This window comes from Fukomys damarensis, unplaced genomic scaffold, assembly GCF_012274545.1.
Source record: "Fukomys damarensis isolate Sample0158 unplaced genomic scaffold, DMR_v1.0_HiC HiC_scaffold_19, whole genome shotgun sequence".
Lineage (NCBI taxonomy): Eukaryota > Metazoa > Chordata > Mammalia > Rodentia > Bathyergidae > Fukomys > Fukomys damarensis.
In genome coordinates, this window is record NW_022900931.1 from 44457033 (window position 1) to 44481186 (window position 24154).

At 38.9% G+C, this 24154-nt stretch overlaps 1 long non-coding RNA gene across 2 annotated transcripts in view; it reads right to left on the bottom strand.

The window, feature by feature from the left end:
• LOC104853552 overlaps positions 1-19692 on the bottom strand; it is a 37073-nt gene extending 17381 nt beyond the window's left edge. The window contains exons 1-3 of one of the 2 annotated variants that reach the window (XR_777818.1): positions 19592-19692; positions 19383-19474; positions 2728-3143 (exon numbers count right to left, since the gene is read on the bottom strand). This is a non-coding gene — a long non-coding RNA (uncharacterized LOC104853552). Of the gene's footprint in view, positions 1-2727; positions 3144-17244; positions 17348-19382; positions 19475-19591 lie in introns of those variants that run through there. The other variant, XR_777819.2, reaches the window with a different exon arrangement.
• Between the last annotated feature and the right edge of the window lie 4462 nt (positions 19693-24154).

Genomic DNA, 24154 nt, shown 5'->3' on the forward strand with positions numbered 1-24154 from the left:
TGAATGTTTTACTGTGCTTGCAGGCCACGGCTTTTGCAATGGGTGCAGTTTTATGAATCTCAAGATGGGCTTTGCTTTTAAAAGCTGCCCTTTCCGTTCATTTAAATAAAATGTCTCCAGCTGTGTTTATACTACAAAACCATTTGTAACCATCTCCTCCACTTTGGCCCTGAACATTTTTTATTCACAGACCTCTAGATTGCAGTCACAATGGCTCATGTTGTTTTACTTTGTTATGAGCCTAAAATAGCACTGACTTTAAATATCATCAGTCATTCCCATTTCTGAGTCTTCTGTTCTAGCCTGAGCCTCGATATCCAAACATTGCCCTCACAAGCAGCATCTCCTTTGTAACCTCTCTGCTTAAGACACAGATGGTTCCTCCCACCACCAATGTTTAGAAGTTCAGTCTCTGTGAGGGGTCTGGCATCATCAGAGATGGTCCCAACTTCCTGGAAGGCCCTCTGGCTAATTATGGAGTAAGAAATTTGGCTCAGGAGAACCAAAAGGAAAAGACAACGATGCTTACTTTGAAAAATTATACTTTTAATACAGCAATGGCACAAATTAACAGTCTACTCATAGGTAAATTGTTTGCTTGTTTTGTTCTCTCTGCTGTTTTGCTTTATCTTCTATTTTATTTTTCCAGTCAACCTCGATGCCATTTCTAGATTAATTTCGTAAACAGATATAGCATAGTCATTTGAATACCTTCCTCCCACAAAGTACAGTGGTGTTATACAATTCTGATTTTGACAGACACTGCTGTGTTTTTATTGTATTTTCCTTTGTGGTAAGAATGTTTGCCAGTTCTAGAAATTTTTCTCCAACTATGCTACAGTATTTGTACATTATTCCATCCAGTACTCTATTATACATTATCAAGTATCCGTATGCAGCATTAGACAAGCTTAGTTATGGAAACAGGAAAAACTGGGACTCTGTGACTTAAAGATCAGGAAAGAAAGCTAAAGAAATAGGGTGTCATTAGGATAATAAATGTAATATATGTGAGACTAAATGATGCTGAATAAATCTTATGAAATTAAGGGGTTAAGATTTTCACTTAATGGAAACAGTGATTTACAAATACCCTGTACAAAGAGACTAGAATATCTCAGTGGAAGTTCTCAATGTAACTCCCTTGCATTATGGCACTGGTTTATCTGGTGGTTGATACCATTTAAATTACTGTTCTACCTTCAACAATTCACTGAAATATGTATTGGTGTGTACAGTGTTCTAATTTCTTTCTTTTTCTTTTTTTTTTTTTTTTTTGTTCATTAAGTTTGTTGGTATAAAGTGGCACAGCATGTGCTACTGGTATAGTCGATTTAAGGGACAGATTTTCCTCTATAGCACTTACTGGTTATATCAGATAATGTTTAATGTTTTCATGTCAGAACCAGCAGAATAACAGAATTGTGTGTATCCTTTTTTCATAATTAGATGTTGCCTTTGCAAGGTGCCTAAAACCATATGCAAGAGTTCTTGCCCATTTGTGCCTTAGAACAGTGGTCTTCATTGCTTATAGTTCTTAAATAACTCAGTGTTCTTTTTAATTTGTTCTCTCTCTCTCTGCCTCTGTCTCTCTCTGTCATTGTCCACCCTCCCACTCTCTCCCATCAACAGATCCTAGTGTCATTAAACTGGCCTTCAGCCAGTAAGTCTGTCTATTGTTAACATACAAAATTTAATTAAAGTAATATCTTGTTGATTCTGCCAAAGTTAGAAAGAATGAAAATTGAAGTTAACAGTGAGTTGATTATTGACTTTTGTTTTTGTTTTGGTGCCCAGGGGGATGTCAGATATCTGAATTTAATATTCCATAGTATTAATAGTAATTTGAAAGCAAATGGTTCACTAAATTTGCTCATGTCCATGGTTGAGTTTTGCAAAATGGACCTGGATTATATAAGATATTAACATTAGGTGGAATTGGGTAAAGGTTATATGAAAACACTTTATACAATTTTTGGAGCTTCTTTGCCAATCTAAAATTATGCAAAAATAAAAATATTGCTCTTAAAAATATCAGGTAGTTGTGCAAAGGTGGGCAATAGGACATCCTTACAACTGTGGCCTTGTCATTTCTCCTAGCAGTGTGAATACCCTTTCTTTAAACAATTTAATTTGTTTCTCTCTTTTTTCACAGGTAGAAATTAATGATCAAAAAAATTAGCTAATCAGTTTTATAGCTATCAATAGTTTATATATAGAAAATATTTATATTTTAAATTTTCAAACAAAATTAGGCAAAGAAACAAAAGTGACAACAAACCAGAAAACTAAAGTTTAGCTTTCTTTCCTTCTTTTCATCTAAAACAAGTTCTCTGAAAACATCTTGGTTCTTGAGTGGGATAAGCATTCATAAAAAGCGCTCATCAGAATCCTCGGATACCTGACCCAGCGTCCCTGACACATTTTGTCCTTGTAGCAGCTGCAAATGCTTTCCAGACGTTGGCTTTCACTTCTGATTCTGCTACCCTCTGCAGGCCACTTGGAAAGAACAAGCCTCTGTGGAATTCTGATGTGACCCTACCCTGGCAAATGGAGGTTCTCGAAAAAACAGTAATGAATGAATAAATTAGCTTGAGCAGTGAGCTGAGCATGGAAGTTGAGACCAAGTTGATCTGCAGCCTGATCTTCCGGACACTCCATCCTGATCAGGCTGAACCCCTGACCAGTGTCTAATTACTACTGCAAGTCACCCTTCCAGGTCCTTACCTGGGATCTGGATTTGCTTTGGCCATGAAATTCCCAAGAAGCAAAACTTCCAGAGGAGGATAATCATATTCTGGCATCAGAATGGTGAATTTCCACTGAGCTTGGTTCTCATCTTGAATTGGAGAATGTCAACTGACAGCTGAAAGTTTGATTTAGTGCGAGCCGCAGACTTGATGGCTATACACATCAATGCAGGGCAGTGACAAGGCACAGGAATGGAGGAGGACATTCTGGAACTCACGACATCCAAAAGCTGTATGGGCTTACTTCCAAGTATCTTTGCAGTTAAAAAAGCTACTGGAGAAAATGATCCTGCAACAATTTATTTTTGCTTCTGACATTTCTCTCTAAAGAGCTCACTTTGAAGATCTTCTGTATGACCAACAGCAGGCATTTCTAACTCCATGAAATGCAAGCTAAGAAACAAAAAACAAGTGAGCAACAGAGAGTAAAGAATGGAGACCATATTCAGCTGAAGGAATTGCAGTTGGGAATTTACTAAATATTGATATGATTTCCCACATTGCTGACCATAGCTATTACTTTGTAGGCCATAGTTGTTGTTATATTATGTTCAACAACAACATCAACAAAGTTGGATGGTTTTCTGATTCATCACAACTCTGTGATCTACCACAAATGAAGAAGGACATATATGGCTTGGAAAGATTTTAAAGGTATAAAACCTGCTTCCAAAAATCTAATTCCATAACTACAAATTCATCCTTTTTGCCCTAAATCATTCTAGTCCTTTCAAATTCCAATTGGCCTTGAAAGAAGTGGCATATTAAGTTTGGAAGTCACTATGTGAATCAGTTTAACAAACTTTTCTTGGAAGATATGAGAAAAGGAGAAAATGAGCTGGAAAAGAAGAGGCAAAGAAGAAATCCCCTCCCCCCTTCTCTCATTGGGGATTGAACCTAGGGCCTCACCACTGAACTATATCCCCAGCCTTTTTTATTTTGAGACAGGGTAACTCCAAGCCACTGAATTTCCCAGACTTTAACCTGTTATCCTACTGCTTCAACCACCCAAGGTGCTGGAATTATAAGGCATGTACCACCCCACCCTGCTAAGAAAACTTTCTGCAATGCATTTTACTCATCTTCTTATTTAATCTTTCCATGATCCCACCTTCATTTTTCCAATGTGGAAGTAAAAACTCACAAGCATTCAACAAATTCCTCAAGAAAACTTGACTGGTAACTGAAGGACTTGGTGTCTAAATCTGCCACACATCTGGCTCCCAAGTGTGCTCTGTTTCCAGCAGTGCAAGCTGAAAGCACAAAACTCCGAGCCAGGAAGTGCAGGGGCTACTGGAAGTACAGTGCCACAGGGCACAGCAGAAGAAACAGTGGCCATTTGTAACTGTGGTGGCTGGCTTCCAGAGTGCTTATGAGTTTAGTCCAACAAAATCTTTTATATTGTTGAGGATTATTTTTTTCAACCCAATAAAGAAGTAGATTAGTATAGTGGCTTAGCTCCAGGGATCTGGATTCAGAGCAAGATCTGGATTTGGACACACATCTTGCTTAATAAGTGTGTGACTTTGAAAACATTTTCTCTCTCTCTCTATCTCTCTCTCTCTCTCTCTCTCTCTCTCTCTGTCTCTCTCTTTCCCCTCTTGTTCCCACATGGCCAAAGTAAGAGCATTAATTGAGCCTTCTTTATAGAATTATTGTGATGACCAAATGAAATACTGAATATAAAGTGCTTAACATTGAGATTGAGACAGAATAAATGCACCATTAGTGTTTGCAGTCATTTTTATAGAGACAGACAAGGGACTAGTATGGACAAAGCTTTCTCAGGAAGGAAACACCATCGATTCTTGATTTTAAAGCCATGAAGCTTATTCTCACAGTGATATTTTAAACGTGTGTGTGTGTGTGTGTGTGTGTGTGTGTGTGTGTATGTGTGATTTTTCCCTTCCCATATGGGGCTTCTCATCAACTCATTACAGTTCTGGCACCTTCTTCACTCTGAATATGAAGCGGAAAAACACTCTTTACTGCAATTTTCTCAGAGAAGAGAGACAGAGACAGGAAGAAAAGGAGTGTCTGAAAGGGCTGCAGGATCCAGAAGCAAGCTTATGTCCATTTGTGCCTCTTCTTTAAGGGTAGTCAAATGTTTCAGAGGCTTTCCTCCATTCTGCACTGATGTGTTTGAGAGTATGGATGGAAGGTGTCAGCAAAGGCCAATGAGGAAACAAGAAGCTTCCTAAAAGACACTAAATCTATTTCTGTTGAAAAAGTAAAGGTAAATGGCACAGAGGAAGTTCACCTTTCCCTATCATTCACAAAATTCACCTGTTCACAGAGGGACATAATACTAGGAAGAAACATTGTTTTCCCAGGAGCTCCAGTTTTATATTGAGGCAAATAAGGAGAAGAAAGGATCATCCTAGGGTCTTTAATGTGGCCAGGGAAAATGGACTGGGCTGAGAGTGTCCAGGAAGAGGAGGGGAAAAGAAAGGGGGCTGAAACAAACAATACAAAGCTGAAACACCCAGGAGAGTCCCAACCCCTTAGCTTGTAATAAGTCAGCTTTTGTTAGGTTGGCTTTTGAGTATTAAGCACTCAGTTCATCTCTATTGATTTGTAATGAGGCTGGGAGGCTCACAAAGCCTTAATCAAGCCAGGATCCCTTTAAAATGAACTCTTCTGCAAAGAGAGCTGGCAGATAGCATCTGTGGGCGAACTGGGCTGGAGAAAGCTCACTGTCTCCACTGTGAGCCTTACACTGCAAAAGAGAATAGGGTGGGGGCTTCATTAGTCTGATAACAACAGACAGGCCACCTTTTCATTAGAGGGACGCACAAATCCACTTTACTTGGCTCTCCTCCTTTACATTATAAAAGCATTACCAAGTCCCAGCTTATAGGCCTCATTGTTTCATACAAACTCCAGGCTTGGAAGTGGCAAGGTGCAGTGTGAACTTGACCTTCCATCTTGAAGTAGAACTGAGGACCCCTGCAAGCCGTTCTAAGCAAATACACAGAATTAACCAGAGGCCCAGCTTCCCATGTGCATGAAATTAAGATCCACAGATAATCTACTGTTTTATTTTCTACTGGTAAATGAAAAATGGAGTAGAGCTTTTAATGTTTTGCAACACAAAGCTATTTTCTCAAAAGTTTATGCTCCTGAATTCTGGAGAGGTTCTAATGCTACTATCTTATAATCTCTGCTATAATAAAATGCTTTAAGCAAATTAACTCGTGACACTGTTGCTATTCTTTCTATATGTTTTACTGTGAAATTGTAGATAATGCTGATAAAATACTACAGTCAATTTAAATCAAGATTCAATGTGGACTCATTCATTGATGTGGTTGCTTTCATTAATATATATTCCTACTTTCAACTTTGGCAGCACTTTTTCAACTTTGCCTTCTCCTTCCTGCTATGCATCTCTTTCTGTTATTTTCTATATTCTCAATCTTGCACCATCTACCAAGCTAAGAAAGTGAAATACTACCTAATAAGCCCCTAGTGTTATACTAGGAACTCTTGAACTCTTTCTCCCATAGTCCTCTGTTTCTAATGATGGATATTTAGCACTACATTAAGTCAGGGGCCTCTTTTTGACATCCTCTGCTGTGTTGCCCTCTCATGTTGTCTCCAGACTATTAATAATAATGTATACTGTATCTCTGTTTTATGCCACAAGCTTGCCCCGACAAGTTTACTTAAAATAAAGAACATTTCACAGTAACTGGATTATGGATTATGGAAAGATTTCAATGCCATTGTGTCTGATGATGTTTGCTTTGGTGAAATGATTTTAAGGAAATTAACTCACATTCATGAAAAGTAACTTTCATTTTCTTTTAAAAATTATATTGAAACTCTCATAGACTAGATCTAGAATGTGCCCTAAAAGTCACATGTGTTCAAAGGTAAGGCTTTTGGAATGTGATTGGATCACAGAGGTAGAGTATTCATCAGTGGATCCATTGCTAAATGTGCTGCTAGGAGGTGGGGATGAGTTGAAAGGGGTGAATCCTTTGGAGAGATGCTTTTGAAGGACATATGTCTGTTCATGGGTCCTTCTTTTTCTCTCTGTTTCCTGGCTGCCATGAAGTGGACAGCTTTCTTCCAAAATGCCCTTCCCATATGTGTTTCTACCCTGGAGCAAGCTGAAAATGGACAGAATCTACACAAATGTGAGCCAAATTAAATCTCTTCTCACTTAAGTTCTGAGAATGGAATATTTTATTTCAGTGAAGGGAAAGGGATTTTTTGAAAAACCTTCACATGAGATTTTTGTTGTAGTCATGAAAAACTCAAATATGAGTTATACTTCCTCCAAACCAAACAACTTGTTTCTTAAGCCAAGAGCAATCTGCTGCTTCATGGGAAAAAAGTTTAGTTTGGAATTGGAAAACTGGCATCTATGCACATAATCAGGGATAAACTGTATTCCTTGCACAACTGAGGCAAGACTGCGCCTTGATCTGGGAATTCCTGAGGTCATAGTCTATTCTTCTGAGTACTTTGGTCATGGTTCAATATTGATGAAATCTACCAGAAATGGTAAAGCCCTTAGTCTACTATAGTGAATTTTTGCATCACCAGGGAGCTAGACATTAGATTTTTTGTCTGAAATGTTGGCCACAGTACTCTTGATCTGGTGCCTTAGGATGTGACCTGCATGGACCACTGTTTAAAAATGTTATATGCTGAAGTAGTTATGTAATGGACTACTGTTTTCAACAGTCAGCATGGTCACATTGGTGGTGTGGCCATGATTGTGTTGATGAAACAATCTGATCCAGTCTCCTTTTTTCCTCCATAATTTAAATTTCTAACTCATATATACAGAGGCTGAGGTGCTAAGATCTGCATAATTTTTACGGGCAGAGATCAGGTGACCCAGCATATTCAGCTAAAGTTATGAAAAGTACACCTCATTAACTTCACGTATCTCTCAGAACATCTCCCTGAAGTAGGCACTGGGATCTTTCAAGCCCAGAATTAGCACGTGTGAAATACACCATTCTCCAAACTGTGACACGACAAGATAGGAAGTGGCATTATGCTTTTCTTCAGGAGCATCTGAGTTTACTAGACAAAAACCTAATTTTATTTCTAAGAGTGCAGAATTTTGGGCACTGCCAGGTACATGCATATAGTGGCACATTTGATAAAAGGGAGAAATCAATTGTCTTTTTCAGCTTGTGTAAATATCTGTAAAGTCTATCAGTTTATTCTCTCTTCATTTTCCCCTGAGACAGGGTAGCAATGTTTATATCCAAAGAAGAGAACAGAATCCCGGTCCTTTCCTCAACTTCTCTTAGGTGGTATTGCCATGAATTCTTCCTGCAAAAGCAAAGTTGTTCTTCAGGCCAAAGTATGAGCTTGAATTAGGAAGAGGTTGCAAAGGTTTTGCATCCTCTGTCTCAGACCACTCCATGGCTCAAGTCTACATGACGCAGCTTTTTGGTCTAAATGTTAATTTTCTTGTTTCAACCAATAATTAAACTTTTTCTTTTTTATGTAACTGGCACTAAATGGTCTGAGTTATTTTTAGTAATAAATCTAATCAAAGTGTTGAAAACAACCTTTAGTTTGACACTTATCCCAAGAGAGATGGAGTACAATGTAGGGATCTAACAAAGGGTGTAAAATTGGGGAGTTATGCATTACTCTGCTTAGTTTTTAGTATCACTGTGAAAGAGGACAAATCCAGCAATAGTCAAGCACTTGAAAAATAAAGCAACAATGCAGGACATGACAAATAGGAATAGGCAAGCTTTGGTGTGGGTTTTTGCGAGGTCACATGTAACTTCAACTTTTTAAGACAGCAACTATGGAATAAGTAAAAATACTACAGTCATGCAGGTTGAAAGCCTCACAAATAACTCTGGTTGTAATACTGGTATGAATGGGTTGATTTTGGTATCTCGGGAAAGTGGTTTGGGTGAATGTTAAATCTCACAGAGTACTTTGGACTCTAGCATGGGTTTGGCAGAACTGGAAAAATGTCAAAAGCAGGAGAAAGTTGGCTAAGAACAGTTTTATGGTTTTATAAAAAGCCTTCAAGTTTGGACACAGAGATCCAGGGAACATGGACCTTGGTTATGAGGTGGAGGCATTCCATCAAATGTTTTAATAAGATAAGGGCTGACACCCCAAGACTCTTCCAGCTAGTTGTCCACTGATGCCTTGATTATTTGACTGGAAGGATAATAAAAGGAAGAAGAGGAGAGCACAAGAAGCTACTTAACCATAGTTCAGAGTTTTGAACTTGAAAAGATCATTTACATTAATTGAAAAATTGTAGTTTTCTAATATGAGCAGAAAAATGTGTTTCCACATGTCCAATTCTTACATGTAGAAGAGCTCCTATACTTGTTGAGAAGGAGTAACAATGGGAAAGGGATAAAAATACTCCAGCAAGGTACAGATTGCAAAAGATCCTCATAAAAAAGAATGGCTTCTTAAGACTTTATTGAGAGATTTTCACAGGTGGGAACAGAGGGCAGGTTGGGGAGTAAATAGAGATTAGAGCTTAGAGACAGTGTTTGTCGTTTACTTAAAAGCAGGGTTGTGACAACAAAAAAAATGAGATTGGAGAATCGATGTAACAGGAGTTGGGACCAAGTGATGGGTGTGGTGGTAAGAATGTGTAGGGCCCAAGGTCCTTATAATTAAAAAATAAAACAAAACAAAATTTTCATTCTGTGTCTGGCTAGCTTGCCCCCTGTGTTCTGTCACTTGGTGATACTTCATTCTTCCCTTTCATGGAACAGAAGTGAGACTCCATCTTGGAAGCAGGGATCAGCCCTCACCTGGCAAGCAACTGGCCAGCGCCTTCCCCATGAACTTACTGAGAGAACCGTGAGAAAACACATTTCTGCTCTTTATATTCAGCCTAAATATTTTATTATAGCAGCACCATAGACCAAAACTCAATTCCTAAAGATTAAACATAAAGTAAAAAAAGGAGTGAAAGAAGCCACAGGAAATATAGAAGATACCCTGGGAAAAATGAGGAAATTGAAAGTGGATAGGAAGATTTGGTGATGTTAAATAGAAATTAATCTAATTTATCTTATACAAGAAAGAAGTTGATAAGAATAGTTCTACTGTACTTTATATAAAAGGGAATGAGATCAGTGAAGGAGATAATAGGTACTCACATTTTCAGCATGAAAACCCACATCTCCACTAGACATTACAGCATGGTGGACTCACCTTTTGGTGAATACTTTTAGCTGCTCTGGTCCTTCTAACATCTAAATCATAGCATCTGTCTTAGTCACTTTGCGTTCATTGGACAAAATACCAGGTACCTACTATTTAAAGGACTAGAGGATTATTTTGGCTCACAGTTTTTAGAGGACTCAGTCTACAGTTGAGTGGCTCCAAGGCAAGAAGGGGATGTCTGAAGGATCTGGCTTAGAAAAATTACCAGAAAGCAGAGAGTAAAGGGAGGAGTCCGGGAGGAAGATACACCCTTCCGGTTCACCATGCCAGTGGCTCACCTCTTCTAAAAGGAACCCACCTCCCAACAACATATTCAGCTCTGAATTCCTCAGTGGATTAGTCCCCAGACAAATAGAGCAACCACATGATCCATTCACTTTCTAAAAGCTCAGCTTCTGAACACATGGGCCTTTTGAAAAACATTCTAGATCTAAACTACCGAGGAACCCTAAAAACTTTCCAGAAACCTCTGCAGTAGGCTCCAGTCTCCTGCCAAATGTAAATGCAGGCCTGAGAAAAAAACTAAGGGACAGAACTAAGAGAGACAGTGGGGCACCAGGATGACCAATGCTGGTACGACTACTGGCAAAGGAGCTGACCAGTTCAAGCCACTGAGTTTTATTGGTAATAAATTGTGGTAAATGGTAAATATGTGCCAGGGTGGTATTACATGCAAGGATGTGGAATTGTGTGGTTACTATGGAAATTAATGTGAGCAACATGCCAATCTCCCTAATGAACACAGATGCAAAAATCATCAATAAGATACTGGCAAGCAGAATACAGAAGATCATCAAGAAGATCATACACCCTAACTAAGTAAGATTTATCCCAGGGATGCAAGGGTGGTTCAACATATGTAAATCAATAAAGGCAATACACTACCTTAATAGTCAAGGACAAAACCATGTGATCATCTCAATAGATGCAGAAAAAGCATTCAACAAATTTCTACATCCATTAATGATAAAAATCCTACAGAAAATTGGAATAGATGGTCTTTATCACAACCTGATAAAGGCTATCCATGAAAAACCAACAGCCAATATCATACTAAATGGTCAAAAACTGAAAACCTTCAGATAAAATCAGGAATAAGACAAGGATGTCCAGACCACTCCTGTTCAATATAGTTCCAGAAACATTAGCCACAGCAATTAGAAAAGAGAAAGAAATAAAAGTAATAAAGATAGGAAAGGAAGAAGTTAAACTGTCACTATTTGCTGATGATATGGTACTCTACATAGAGCACCCAAAAACTCTAGACTTCTAGATTTAATTGACAGATTCCATAGAGTAGCTGGATAAAAAATCAACTAAAAAATCAATAGCTTTCTTGTACATAAATAACAGACTCATTGAGAGAGAAATTAGGGAAACAATCCCTTTCACAGTAGCATTAAAAAATGAAATATCTAAGAATCAATCTAACAAATGAAGCAAAAGTCCTCTACATTGAGAAGTATAACACTCTGAAAAAAGATCAAAGAGGATATAAGAAAATTGAAAGACATGCCCTGTTCTTGGGTAGGAAGAACAAACATAGTGAAAATGGCCATACTTCCAAAATTGCTATACAGATTCAATTCAATCCCAATTGAAATCCCAACAGCATATTTCAAAGAATTAAGAAAACCCCCCAAAATTCATTTGAAACCAGAAGAGATCTAGAATAGCAAAAGCCATTCTAGGCAAGAGAGACATAATGGGGGTATCACAATCCCCAACTTGAAACTATACTACAAAGTCACTATGATGAAAAACAGCATGGTACTGGCAAAGAAACAGACACAAGGATCAATGCAATAGATTAGAAGATGCAGAAACAACACCAGAAATACTCAGCTACCTCATCTTTGAAAAAGGAGCCAACTATCCTCACGTAAGGAAAGGTAGCCTCTTTAATAAATGGTGTTGGAAAAACTAGATTTCAACCTGCCAAAGATTAAAACTAGACCCCTGTCTTTCACCATGCATTAAACTAAAATCCAAGTGGATTAAAGATCTAACTATCAAAACAGAAACACTAAACTTACTGGAAAATAAATTAGGTAGAACTCTCAATGACATTGGCATAGGAAAAGACTTTATGAATAAATCCTCAGCAGCACGAGAACTTGCACAAAGAACCAACAACTGGGACCTCATTATATTAAAAAGATTTTGCAGTTTGAGAGAAACCACCAACAGAGCTGAGACAACTCATAATGTGGGGAAAAATAATTACCAGCTACTACTCAGACAAAGGACTACTATCTAGAATATATAAAACAAACTCAAAAAAATCAGACCACTGAAATATAAAGAGTGAATTCAAAAATGGACATCTGAAATGAACAGAAATTTCTCAAAGAAGTAAAAGCAGCAAATGAATATATGAAAAAATGTTCAACATCACTGGTCATTGGAGAGATGCAGATGAAAACAACACTGAGATTCCACCTCACCCCAGAAAGAATGGCTGCTATCAAGAAATCAACCAACAACAAATCCTGGTGGGGATGTGGGGAGAAAGGAACACTTCTTAATTATTGGTGGGAGTGCAGACTGGTGCAACCACTGTGGAAATCATTATGGAAATACATCATACTGATTTCTCTATGGAGAACTAGGATTAGAGGTTCCATTTGATCCAGCTATCCCTCTGCTGGGTATCTTTCCAAAAGAATTAAAAGACTCAGGACACAGTGATATATGCACACCCACGTTTATAGTGGCACATAATGTAATAGCTAAAACTTGGAGACAACCCAAATGCCCATCAACTGGAGACTGTATAAAGAAGATATGGTTTTTCTATAAAATGGAGTACTACTTAGCCATAGAGAATGAGAAACTAGAGACATTTATAGCTAAATGGATGCACATTGAGGCTGTACTCTTAAGTGAAATAAATAGAACATGCTTGAGTAAATACCAAATAGTTTCTCTGGTGTGAAAAGCTAAAAGTGTAAATAAGGTTCAAATGGCATAATTGGTTGTGTGAAATAGGAAGAAAATGGCTAAAGGGGAAGCAGGAAAGGGAGAGGAAAGGAAGTAAGGGAAAAGAAAAAAATGTGAAAAAAGGAAAAAATGGAAACAAAGTCTTTATAAATAGGAAGGGTGAAGGGACTGAATGGAGGGCAGAGATATTGGGAAAATAAGAACAAAAACATATAAAGGTACAAGATCCCAATGATAAATGTAACTGTATTGTTTGCTTTAAATGCACCAATAAACTTAATGGGGGAAAAAAGAAATTAATGAAAGCAAGGCTCATAAAAGACAAAACAAATCCTTCTGGAATTAGGAACAGAATAGACAAAATTTATGATTGTAAATAGAACATTGTCCTTATAGTTAAGAAGATTTTAGTTTTGGGAGCGGAATTTGAGTGGAATTTACTCTGACCTTGGTCTGCACTCTTTGGCTGGACTCGTTTCACAAAACAAGCCAATTGTGTTGTTAACTCTTTACTGCTTATAGCCTGCTTTGAGCACAATCAGTATTTCAGTCCCCTCCATAAACCATAGCAACATTTTACAAAAGTTACCGAATTCTCTCTCATTGGCCTCTTACCTTTTGTTTTAACCTCCCCTCTTTTATCAGTTCTTCTCTGCCATCATCACCTGGACCATCCCATGGTCTTCCCTACTGTTCCTGGAATCTTCAGATTAATTGCCACCTTGCTTCTAAGTAGACAACTTCCTGCTATAGCCTCCAACATTATTCCACTAAGTTCACAATAAAACTAGTGGAAAGTTGTATTGCCCCGTGTTTCCTACCTTGCTAGCCCATTCACCAGGTCACTCCACTTATGTGAGAGAGGTTGAGGGATGAGAAAAATCTTTTGTTGCTAATCTAAAAAAACACATATATACCTTCTTCATTATCTTCCTAAATTTTTAACATAATGAGTGTTCCTAATGCTAACTGCTAGCCATCTTGACGCCTCATTGAGCATGGTTTTGTGTGCATTTAGAAAATGTAAAAAATCTGAGAGTGAATATCTAACACTATTTTCTTCCCTGGAACTGAGGAGATACTGGCAATGACCTCATATTTTTCCAGAAAGTTGAGGATACCATTGGCTTGACAAGTCATCCAAACTGGTGGCTGAAGGATACCCTCTCCTTTACTAAGACTGTGACTGTGGATGTTAGCAATGCTTATTTCATGGTAAGAAGCAGCTTGACTATATTATAGCTTAATTATGAGAGTTTCATAGGAAATTTGTTGGGTGTGTATAAATGAATAAGGTGACTATATGAGGTCACAGTTTTCTCACCTGAACAATTCAGGTTTTAGCAATGAAAATTGAAAACTAAGTAGTTGCTTCATTTGTTTATGTAACACCAAGGAACATCAGTTGAAACCTAGAAACCTTTATGAAAGGTTATGACCTTTCATTAAAATAGGATACATTAATAGAGTGTTCTTTTCATTAATGAGAAAAAAAACATATTTACACAGGCATTACATAGATGGAAATTTGGAGTCATACTGAACTGACCTCCAACACAGCCACTCATAAGTTCAGTGGCCACAGATAAGATATTCGATCTCCCTGAGCCTCAGTTTCTACAGTCATAGAATAGGAATGATTATATTTGTCACCTCTATTTTAAATCAGTTATGATTAAGATCTTGAACTCTTAAATTTTGTTACATCAGCGGAATAGAATTTATTCCAATCTAATAGCACTTTTTAGGGAGTTAATCCCTATATTACCACAAGTCCATGTATCAATAGGTTAGAATTCTTTCCCCCTGCTCCCTTAATGGCTGATGTGGAGGTAGGCCTAACAAATTTGCTTCAAACCTTTTTTCTTTGTGTTCCATCCTGGTCTGCAGAGCCTTTCAGGAGTAAAGGAATTTCCAGTTAGGCGGCTTTGCCATACTCACCTAATCAGTTATACTAGAACAAAGAGAAAAGAAAGGGAGAAATCAATAGAAAGTATTTTTACCAGCTTAGCTCCATTTATAATTCCTTATTCCTTCTGCTTTGAATTCCTTATCTTATACTGCAACTCCTCTTGTTGTTATGTGAGAAATACGTACCACAGAAACCAGAATTTAATAGGTACTTGATCAGCAGTGGAAATTTTTATGTCATCATTATAAGTATCCATTAGCTTGGTCACACAGCAGTTAGTGCCAGACTCAGGGGCTCAACTGCCAATCAATGAGCAGATAACTACTCAGTCTGTGATGTGTGTCCTTTCTTGCACTTCACACCTAGTTAAAAAGGAGCATTCACTTTCCTAGTAACTTAGAATGCAACTCCTGGGAAGAAGGTCTTAGGTTATCAGTGGCTGGAAACTTTCTCACTGACTTTCCACTTATATCTTTTATGGTCTACAGGGGTAACTTCAGTAACGCTAGGATAGAGTTTTGAACTTCATGGCAGTGCCTCCAGTGAGCAACAAGTACCAGCTGCTGCCAGGGCAACTCTGGGGGATTCATTGTATCAACTGAAGGCACTGTTCCCAAGCCATCTGGCTTCTACCCAGCCCTAGCACAGATCAGCTTGAGGACCCCAAGATCACTGTCTGTGAGGAAAAGATTGAGAGGTCTAGGCTGGTGCAGGCAGCATCTGTGCCTGGGGGAGCTGTGCTGAAGCCCCTCCATGGGAGACGGGCCACAAGGGAAGTGCTTTGCATCCAAGGTTGCCAATCAGGCATCCTCTAGGAAACCACAGAGTGTGAGCTGTACCAGAGAGCGCCTGAGTCCTTTTGCTGAATGAGGCAATAAATACATCGCTGCACCATGAAATGGCCTCTGGGTGGCTATAGAAGGCTTAATTATTGATTAATCTTCATTAATTAATGAATTTGAACAGGAGCACTGCTAAATAGGAGTATGAAAAGCCAGTGTTCCATGAGACTAGGGAAGGGAGCCACTGCTGTGCTCCCAAGGCATGAAAGACTGCTCCAGGAATGGGCCATTTCCCCAGGACAAACTAGCCACTCTTTTGTCCCACTGGTGACAGAGTACTTGTGGATGTTACAGCAGCTCCATCACTGGTTATAAAATAAGGCAGGCAACAATGCTTTCTTTCACAAGAAACCCCAAAAATAAACATTTAAAAAGCAAAATAAAAGACGTATGATAGGAAACAGGGAGACAGATGCTGTTGAGATGGGAAGGGAATCTAAGGAAGAAGGGAGAAGGGTAGAGAAGGGCAGGGAAAATGAAAATATGTACATATGTGATGAACAGACACACGAGAGACAAGCTGGAGACATGACTTCTCTCACAAAATCATCCAAAAATGAAATGCCTAAGGACCAATCTAACAAAAGAAATCAAATACCTCTACTCTGAAAACTATAGCATTCTGGAAAAAGAGATTGAAGAGGACATCGGAAAATGGAAAGACATCCCTTGCTCCTCGGTAGGAAGAACCAATATAGTGAAAATAGCCATGTTTCCCAAACAGCTATATGGATTCAATGCCATTGCAATTGGAATTCCAATAGCATACTTCACAGAACTTGAGAAAACAATCCAAAAATTCACTTGGAACCAGAAAAGACCTACAATAGAAAAGCAATTCTAGGCAACAAAAACAAGTTAGGGGGTACCACAATCATAAACTTGAAACCATACTACAAAGCTACGATAATACAAACAGCTTGGTACTACAAAGAAACACACCCAAAGATCAATGAAACAGGTTAGAAGATGCACAAACAACTCCAGATATATACTCATCCACCTCATCTTTCATGAAGGAGCCAAGCACCCTTACTGGAGAAAAGATAGCCTCTTTAATAAATGGTGGTGCTGGGAAAGTCAGGTTTCAATTTGCCAAACCTTAAAACTAGACCTATATCTCTCACCATGAGCTAAATTAAATTTAAATGGATAAAAAGATAAACATTGAAATAGAAACACTAAACTTGCTGGAAGACAGGGTAGGTAGAACTCTTGAAGACACTGCATTAGGAAAAGATTTTTATGAACAAAATCCTAGTCAGAGGTCAACTAACTCAAAGGGTAAACCACGGGGATCTCATTTTACTAAAAAGTTTCTGTGCAACGAGAAACAACCACAGAGTGAAAAGACAACCCACAATCTGGGGAAAAAATTTTACCAGCTGTTCTCAGATAAAGCTCTAATATTTATTATATATAAAGAACTTAAAAGAAAAACCAGACCTCCCAAATGTAAAGACCCAATGCAAAAATCTGAAATGAATGGACAGTTCTCAGACAGAGACTTCGAAACAGCAAATAAACATCCAAAAAAAGGTTCATCCTCACTGGTCATTGGAGAGATGCAAATGAAAACAATGCTGAGATTTCACCTCACCCCAGAAAGGATGGCTGGTATCAAGAATTCAACCAGTAGCAAGTTGGTGGGGCTGTGAGAGAAAGGAACCCTTCTGCACTTCTGGTGGAAGTATAAACTGATGCGACCACTGTGGAAATCAGAAGGGAAACACCACAAAAAACTAGGATTAGAGGTTCCATTTGACCCAACTATTCCCCTGATGGGTATCTTCCCAAAACAATTAACAGAAATGTATCACAGCTATATATATATATATACATACATACATACATACACATACACCCATGTTTACAGTGGCACAGTTTATAATAGTTAAACCTTGGAAACATCTCATTTGCCCATCAACTGGAGACTGGATACAGATATGGTGGGTTTTTTTTTCCATAAATTGGAGTACTACACAACAATAAAAAATGAGAAACTAGAGACATTTATAGCTAAATGGATGCACATTAAGGCCATACTCGTAAGCGAAATAAATAGAACACACAAGTTAATACCAGATAGTTTCTCTGATGTAAGGAGCTGAAAGTGTAAATAAGGATCTAAATGTATAATAGATAATTTGCAATAGGAAGAAAAGGTCCAAAGAGAAAGGGGAAGTGGGAGGCATCGTGGAAAAGAAAGAAGGGAAAGGAAAAAATATGAGAAAATGGAAACAAAGTCTTTGTAAACAGGGAGAGGTGGGGGGGTTGAAGGGAGGACAGGGGAATGGAGGAAAATAAGGACAAAAAATATCATGTAAAGCTACAAATTTCCAATGATGAATATCATATTGTATTCCTAAAAAATTAATAAGCTTAATGAATAAAAAGTGTACCTACACACTAATTTCCCAAGGTGAATACAATCATTGTATATTACAAATAAATATTAATCTAACAATTAAAACTAAAACAAGGCAGGCAGTAAAAGAAAGGACAGGAAGCAAATAAAGGAAAATGATGAATGAAAACAGGTAAAATGACAAGAAAGAGCTATTCAGTTGAATTTTTATTTACTAACTATTTACCAGGGACTGGGTGTTAGTTGGTAAAAAAGAACTCATCCTGCCTTTCAGTGATTCACAGCTTTATAGGGAAAACAAATTTCAATGTAATGTTCAACATACTTACACCCAACACTGCCTAGAAAATTCTGGAAATACAGGCTTAGGATCAGAGCCCACTAATGCAATAATCTAAACTTAGCATGTGTACCATTAAGTCCAAAAAGGCCCTTAGGCATAGCAATAATAATAAACACCTTCCTAAACGGGAAGAGGAAAGTAAGTGCTAATGTAATCTCCTTCTATTTTTCCAGAGCTCTGCAGGTAGCACAGGATTTCATCAGCGGCATTACAGCAGGTAAATGCTAACTTTATTACTTACTGACTGCTGGGCTCCATGAAAGCTCCTTCACCCCGTGACCTTTAGTTTCCTTGTCTGTTTAATGAAGATAATGATACCTTCCTTATAGGGTTGTTGTGAAATGTAGGCATGATTGTTTGGAAAGTGCAGAGGTCCCTGACATGTGGGAGTCATTTATAAATAGTCTAAGTGTCATTTATAAATAGTTGTAATTACAGTTACTATTCTCTTTGGCAGTGTAAATTGTAATCCTTTTATCATATGACAGCCATGCTCAAAAACCTTCAATATGCACTAATGATCATAGGAAAGAAGCTGTAACATGAGGAGAATGAAGGGGTTTCTACCTGCTGAGACAGACAAAGTAGACTGCAGCTTAAGAAAACGGATCCCGTAGGTGGACTTGAGTTCAACCGCGGCCGTTTTACTAGCTGTGTGACCTCGGATGAATTGCTTAACCTTTCTGGCTAGATTCTCAGTCCTTACCCATTACATGATTATGATAAGGATAACACCTATCTCAGGGTTGTCACGAGAATTACACAGAAAGCACTTAGCACAGAACCTGGCACTTAAATATTCTCGATGTTAAATGTTAAAGTACTTATTTACAATATTGTTAGTAGCAGAGGTCACAACTAAGTTCCTTTGAGGAAAAATAGTCTACTACCAGCTTTAAAAGCAATCCCTCATTGTTCCCCCATTGCTCCTGCTTTTCCTTACCCCTTCCTCAACACACACACACACACACACACACACACACACACACAGGCCAAATACTGGTCACACTGAGGTCACCTCAAGAACACTTACATTTAGAAGGGCTTTTCGTAATTTCCAAGCTGTAAAAGTCAGGGAGAGCCCAGCTCTCTGAGAATCTCAGCAGCATTGTGTACACTTCTTCACTATGAAAGAAAAATTACAATGCACCATTAATGCTTTTCTTGGTAGAAACCACGAGACTAAATAAGATGGCTTTCCTGCTTCCCAAGGTGTCTGAGATGCAGAAGGAGTGATCACACCTCCATTCTATGGAACTTGACTCTAAGGCTGGCTGTGCCGAAAGCTGCAAAGCTCGGAGACAATGCGAAGCAGGACGATCTCAGAGGAGAGAGGAAGAGCTCACATCTGGGTGAGTAGTAACCTCTGAAGGGGGAAGTGCCATCAGAATGATTCATGGGAAGATACCTAGGGTCCTTATAAAGCAATCAGATAATAAAGGCTATTCTGACCTGAAGTAATATGACTTGTATAATAAGCATAGAAAGCATAAGGCTACAGGAATACTCTAGAAATTACATTTGTAATTTTTAATCAGTGGTTTTCATAAGTGTGTATATTATGACTTTTATGGATTCTTTTTTGACTCTGAGTAACTGTTTCAGCTCCTGAGACACATAGACAAACCCATGGTATAAAAGTTTTTCTCAGCCATCTTGTGGAGGACCCTTGTGAGCGAGACTCAGAAGTTGGCCCCTAAGGAAGGTGGCTCCAAAGAATTGCTGAGAAAGAATTTTCTTAGGATATCACCCCGGTTCTTCTGCATGCAAACCATGATGGTATCACTCAATTTAAAAATAAAGAAAAACATCAAGAAAGAAAATGCAATTAAAGCACAGCAAAACAAAAAGATAGTAGAAATAAACAAAAAATACCAATGCAGTAAAATCACCTGACCCTGTGTGAAAGATGGGCCAGCATCCGATAAAGACAGGTTCTTGGGGGCAGGGACGGAATGAGTGGGGCAAGACTGTTTTCTAGGGCCGAGGTGTGTTTCCCAGAGAAGAGAAATCCCAAAGAACTACCTTTCCCATTTCCTAACCTCTACCCCATTGTGTACCCTGGAGTCCTAGGGTGGGGGGATAAATAGCCAGAGAGAGTCCAAACAAGAAAAAAAAATGGAAACCAGATTCTCTGAGGGAAAAACACAATCAACAACACAGCATGCAGCAGCGGGAGAAACCTGGAAAGCAGAAATGTTAAAAGCAAGTGAGTGAGGCTCTTGCAAAAGGAAATTAGATATGAGCTGCCAGGTGATACAGCAGCTGAAAGGTCAGTGCTATTTTGGGCTGAATATGAAGAGGCTTCAGGCATCTAAGGACAAAAAAAATGTACAAACTAGACAGGGTTCAGAGAAAGGGAAGGGCATTGATTGAAGAATGGTTGTTGGCTTTGTGGTAAAGGATAAAGGGTGAGAGATAGGCAGGGGCAGCCAAGGAGCTTGGTGCCAATTGTATGTTAATAGCACTTTGTGGTGACAAAGCACTCAACGGCTGCACTTATTTCTTGTCTCTCACATGATTGTTCTCTCCTTGTAAAATTCATTCGTTCATCCAGCAGTCATTTATTGACCACCTGCTTTGTGATTTTTTACTGTGCTGCTGAATCAAAGTCAAATAAGTTCCAACCCTGGAAACTTCAAGGCTAAGCGAAACCATGTCAAGCAGTAAGTGGAATAGCATGGGGTAAGCCCTGAACCGGTAACAGGAGCTCAAGGAAGGGAGTTATTTCTGTGTGTTAAGAAGGCAGTGAAGGCTTCAAGAGAAGATAATTTCTTAGCGGGACGTTATGGGATGAATAGCTTTGCTCAAGGGAGAATAGGTGAGGTGAGGGACGGGGAAGACGTTCTAAACAGAGATTGAGGTGCATGGTTCCTTGCAGAGAGAAAGGAGGGAAGTTGTGGAAAACAGATGGCAAAAGGAGTCACAGTGGATTATACTCTTGGGATTACTCTTCAACCGTCACAGTCAAGATACTCCTTGGTGAATGTTGGTGCATGCTGATCAGCGTGTGTCTTACCAGCAAATATCCTGGCAGGTCTATGGTAAAGCTCTCTGTGAAATACTGAAGGAAATATACAAATATGGGTGAATGACTTCAAGGAGCTTCGCAATCAATCAGTAAACATTTGTTAATGTACTGCTCTGTCCCAGGAGTGGAGGTAGAAAGCAAGGTGATTCATATTGAGTGGGAGAATCCCTCACAAGACTTGAATTGAGATGATGTCAATGGTTCAATTATGAAATTTGTTAACTTACAAAAACTGAAATGAATAGAAGCAGCTGACAGAGAGAGAGAGAGAGAGAGAGAGAGAGTGAGAGAGAGAGAAAGTGATGGAAGGTTTCACCCTTTTGGGGTGCTGGTTGTACGGGTGATTGAACCCAGGGCCCTTGCACTAAGCAACAATCCAACCCTTTTCATTTTGCACATTTAGTTCTGAGACAGGATCTCACTAAATTGCCAAGTTACCCAGACCAGGTATGATCTTCCTTTATCAGCCTTCCAGAGTGATGGAATTTCAAGTGTGCACCCCTACATCCAACTCCAAGCATCTTTTGAAGTAAACTAAACTTCTCCAAATCTAATTGCGTTTAAAAAAACGCAATTATTTTTAAAAAACGCTATTATTACAGTGACTTATGGAATATTACAAAGGAAGACAGTCAAGTTGTAAAAGTGAAGGGCACAAAGCATCCTGAGGCTATGATGAGAAACCTGCAACATTAGCTAGCCATATTCAGAATGGATGGGAAAGGGGAACTTAAAGTCTGAACACCACAATTCTGCATTTGTCACAAATTGTGCTCCTAAAACGTGTATGTATGTGTGTGTGTGTGTGCACACACACACATGTGAATAATTATCTGTCCAGATACAATCATGGTATGATTAGAAGGCAAAGAAAGACTGCCTTATCCCAAAATGTCATCTTCTGTAATATGCCCAAGGGTCTTCTACTCCATCATTAGTAGTTTATTCCTCTCTGTTAAGATATCTTGTCTCCTGGGATCACCTATCACAATGGAAATACTCTGGAAGAGGTAATACATTAAGATATCATCAATTACTAACAATGTATTATACTCTTGGGATTACTCTTCAACAGTCATAGTCAAGATATTCCAGGTTATGCAGTGGTGAAAGCATTCCCACAAATAGTTTCTTTTTAACACAACACAATTTGCTCACTCATACCCCAAATCCCCTGCTTGTCTGGGCACTTCTCCAGGGCAGCTGTCCTCCATGCGCGGGCTCAGTACTTCAGGCTGCTTTGATCCTGAGGCACCTCCTTTCAACACTTGTTCCCATGATCAGCACAGCAGGGGTAGAGCAGCCCGAAGAGTCATACACTGGCAAGTAAGTGTCCTACAAGGAAGTGGCATGAACCACTACCATCACGTTTTATTGGACAAAGCAAGTCACCTGGTCCAAATAGCTTTAAGGAAGGCAGGAAACAATATGCCCCTGGTATGCTCAGAAGAAGAACTGGATATTCATTGGGCATAAGGTGCCCAGTGCATTGGCTAATGAAGAAACTCAGGGACAAAAGAAATTAGGCTGCAATTTTTGATAGTATGATGGGTTGTTACCATCATCAGAAAACCAGCATTCTAACATTGATAATTTGTTAACCATGAGTTAACAAGCAGAAACGGTGCTGGAGTAGATATTTTTATACATGCCAGAAAAAGAGTTGGGCTGAAATGAAGAGGGAGAAACTGGGCCAGAGCTGAAAATTCAAGCAAAGAAACAGGACAGTAAAACAGAAACTTATGGGCTGGGGATTTAGCTCAGTGGTTCTGGCACCTGCCTCACAAGCACAAGGGCCAGAGTTCGATCCCTGGTACTAAAAAAACAAAACAAAAGAAACAGAAAGTTATGTGTGGGGTATGGGAAGATAGCACTTTGAGAAGTCATGAAGACAAGGATGTCTAGAAAAGCTCTGCACTGCTGGTTTCATTTCAGGGTTCTGTGGTTAAGGAGAGCAGGCTGATGCTTCTCAAGAGGAAAGATATCTCCAGGAAGGGTGGCAATAAGCAGGAGCCTAGTGACCCTAATGGGCTGTAACACCCTGCCAGGCCTGTAATAGAATGTTGCCCAAGTTAGAGGATGCTTGTCTCTGTCCTCCGAGACTGCGGCGTCAATCTCTGCTCTCGTGGCCAGGTCTAGATGTCTCTGCCAGCCTGGCACAGCTCCTTCTATCTCCCGTCCTTCATCCCTAACAGACGGTGTGGTTGTACTCAATGAAGAGCCACCTACTCCTTTATCTTAACTTTTTATTTTGTAAAAATTTTAAATTTACAGTAACAATCAAGGGAATATTACAATCATCATATATCCCATCCCAGGTTCCCCTTATTATTTCCATCATTTCAAAGTATAATAAACCTCATATATCATATTATAATATAATGATATGCTTGTCACAATAAGCCAATACAAATCTTGTTGCATTATCATTATTATTAACTAATGTATGGAAATTAAGATAAAAACTTTGTGCATGGTCTAGAGATTAGTAATGACCACAGTGTGCATTTAGTAGTGAAACAGAAAGGACTATGAACAGCGAAGTGCTACAGTAGAAAGACAGAACCGCCAGGTATGGTAGCACACAGTTGTAATCCCAATGCTCTGGGAGGCTGAGGCAGGAGGATTACAAATTGTAAACAAAGCTAGAGCAACTTGGTGATTGGCAATACTCTGTCTCAGAATAAAAAAGACCTGGGTTTATAGCTCAGAACAAAGGCCCTGGTTTCAATCCCCAATACCACTACCACCAAACAAACAAACAAACAATAAAA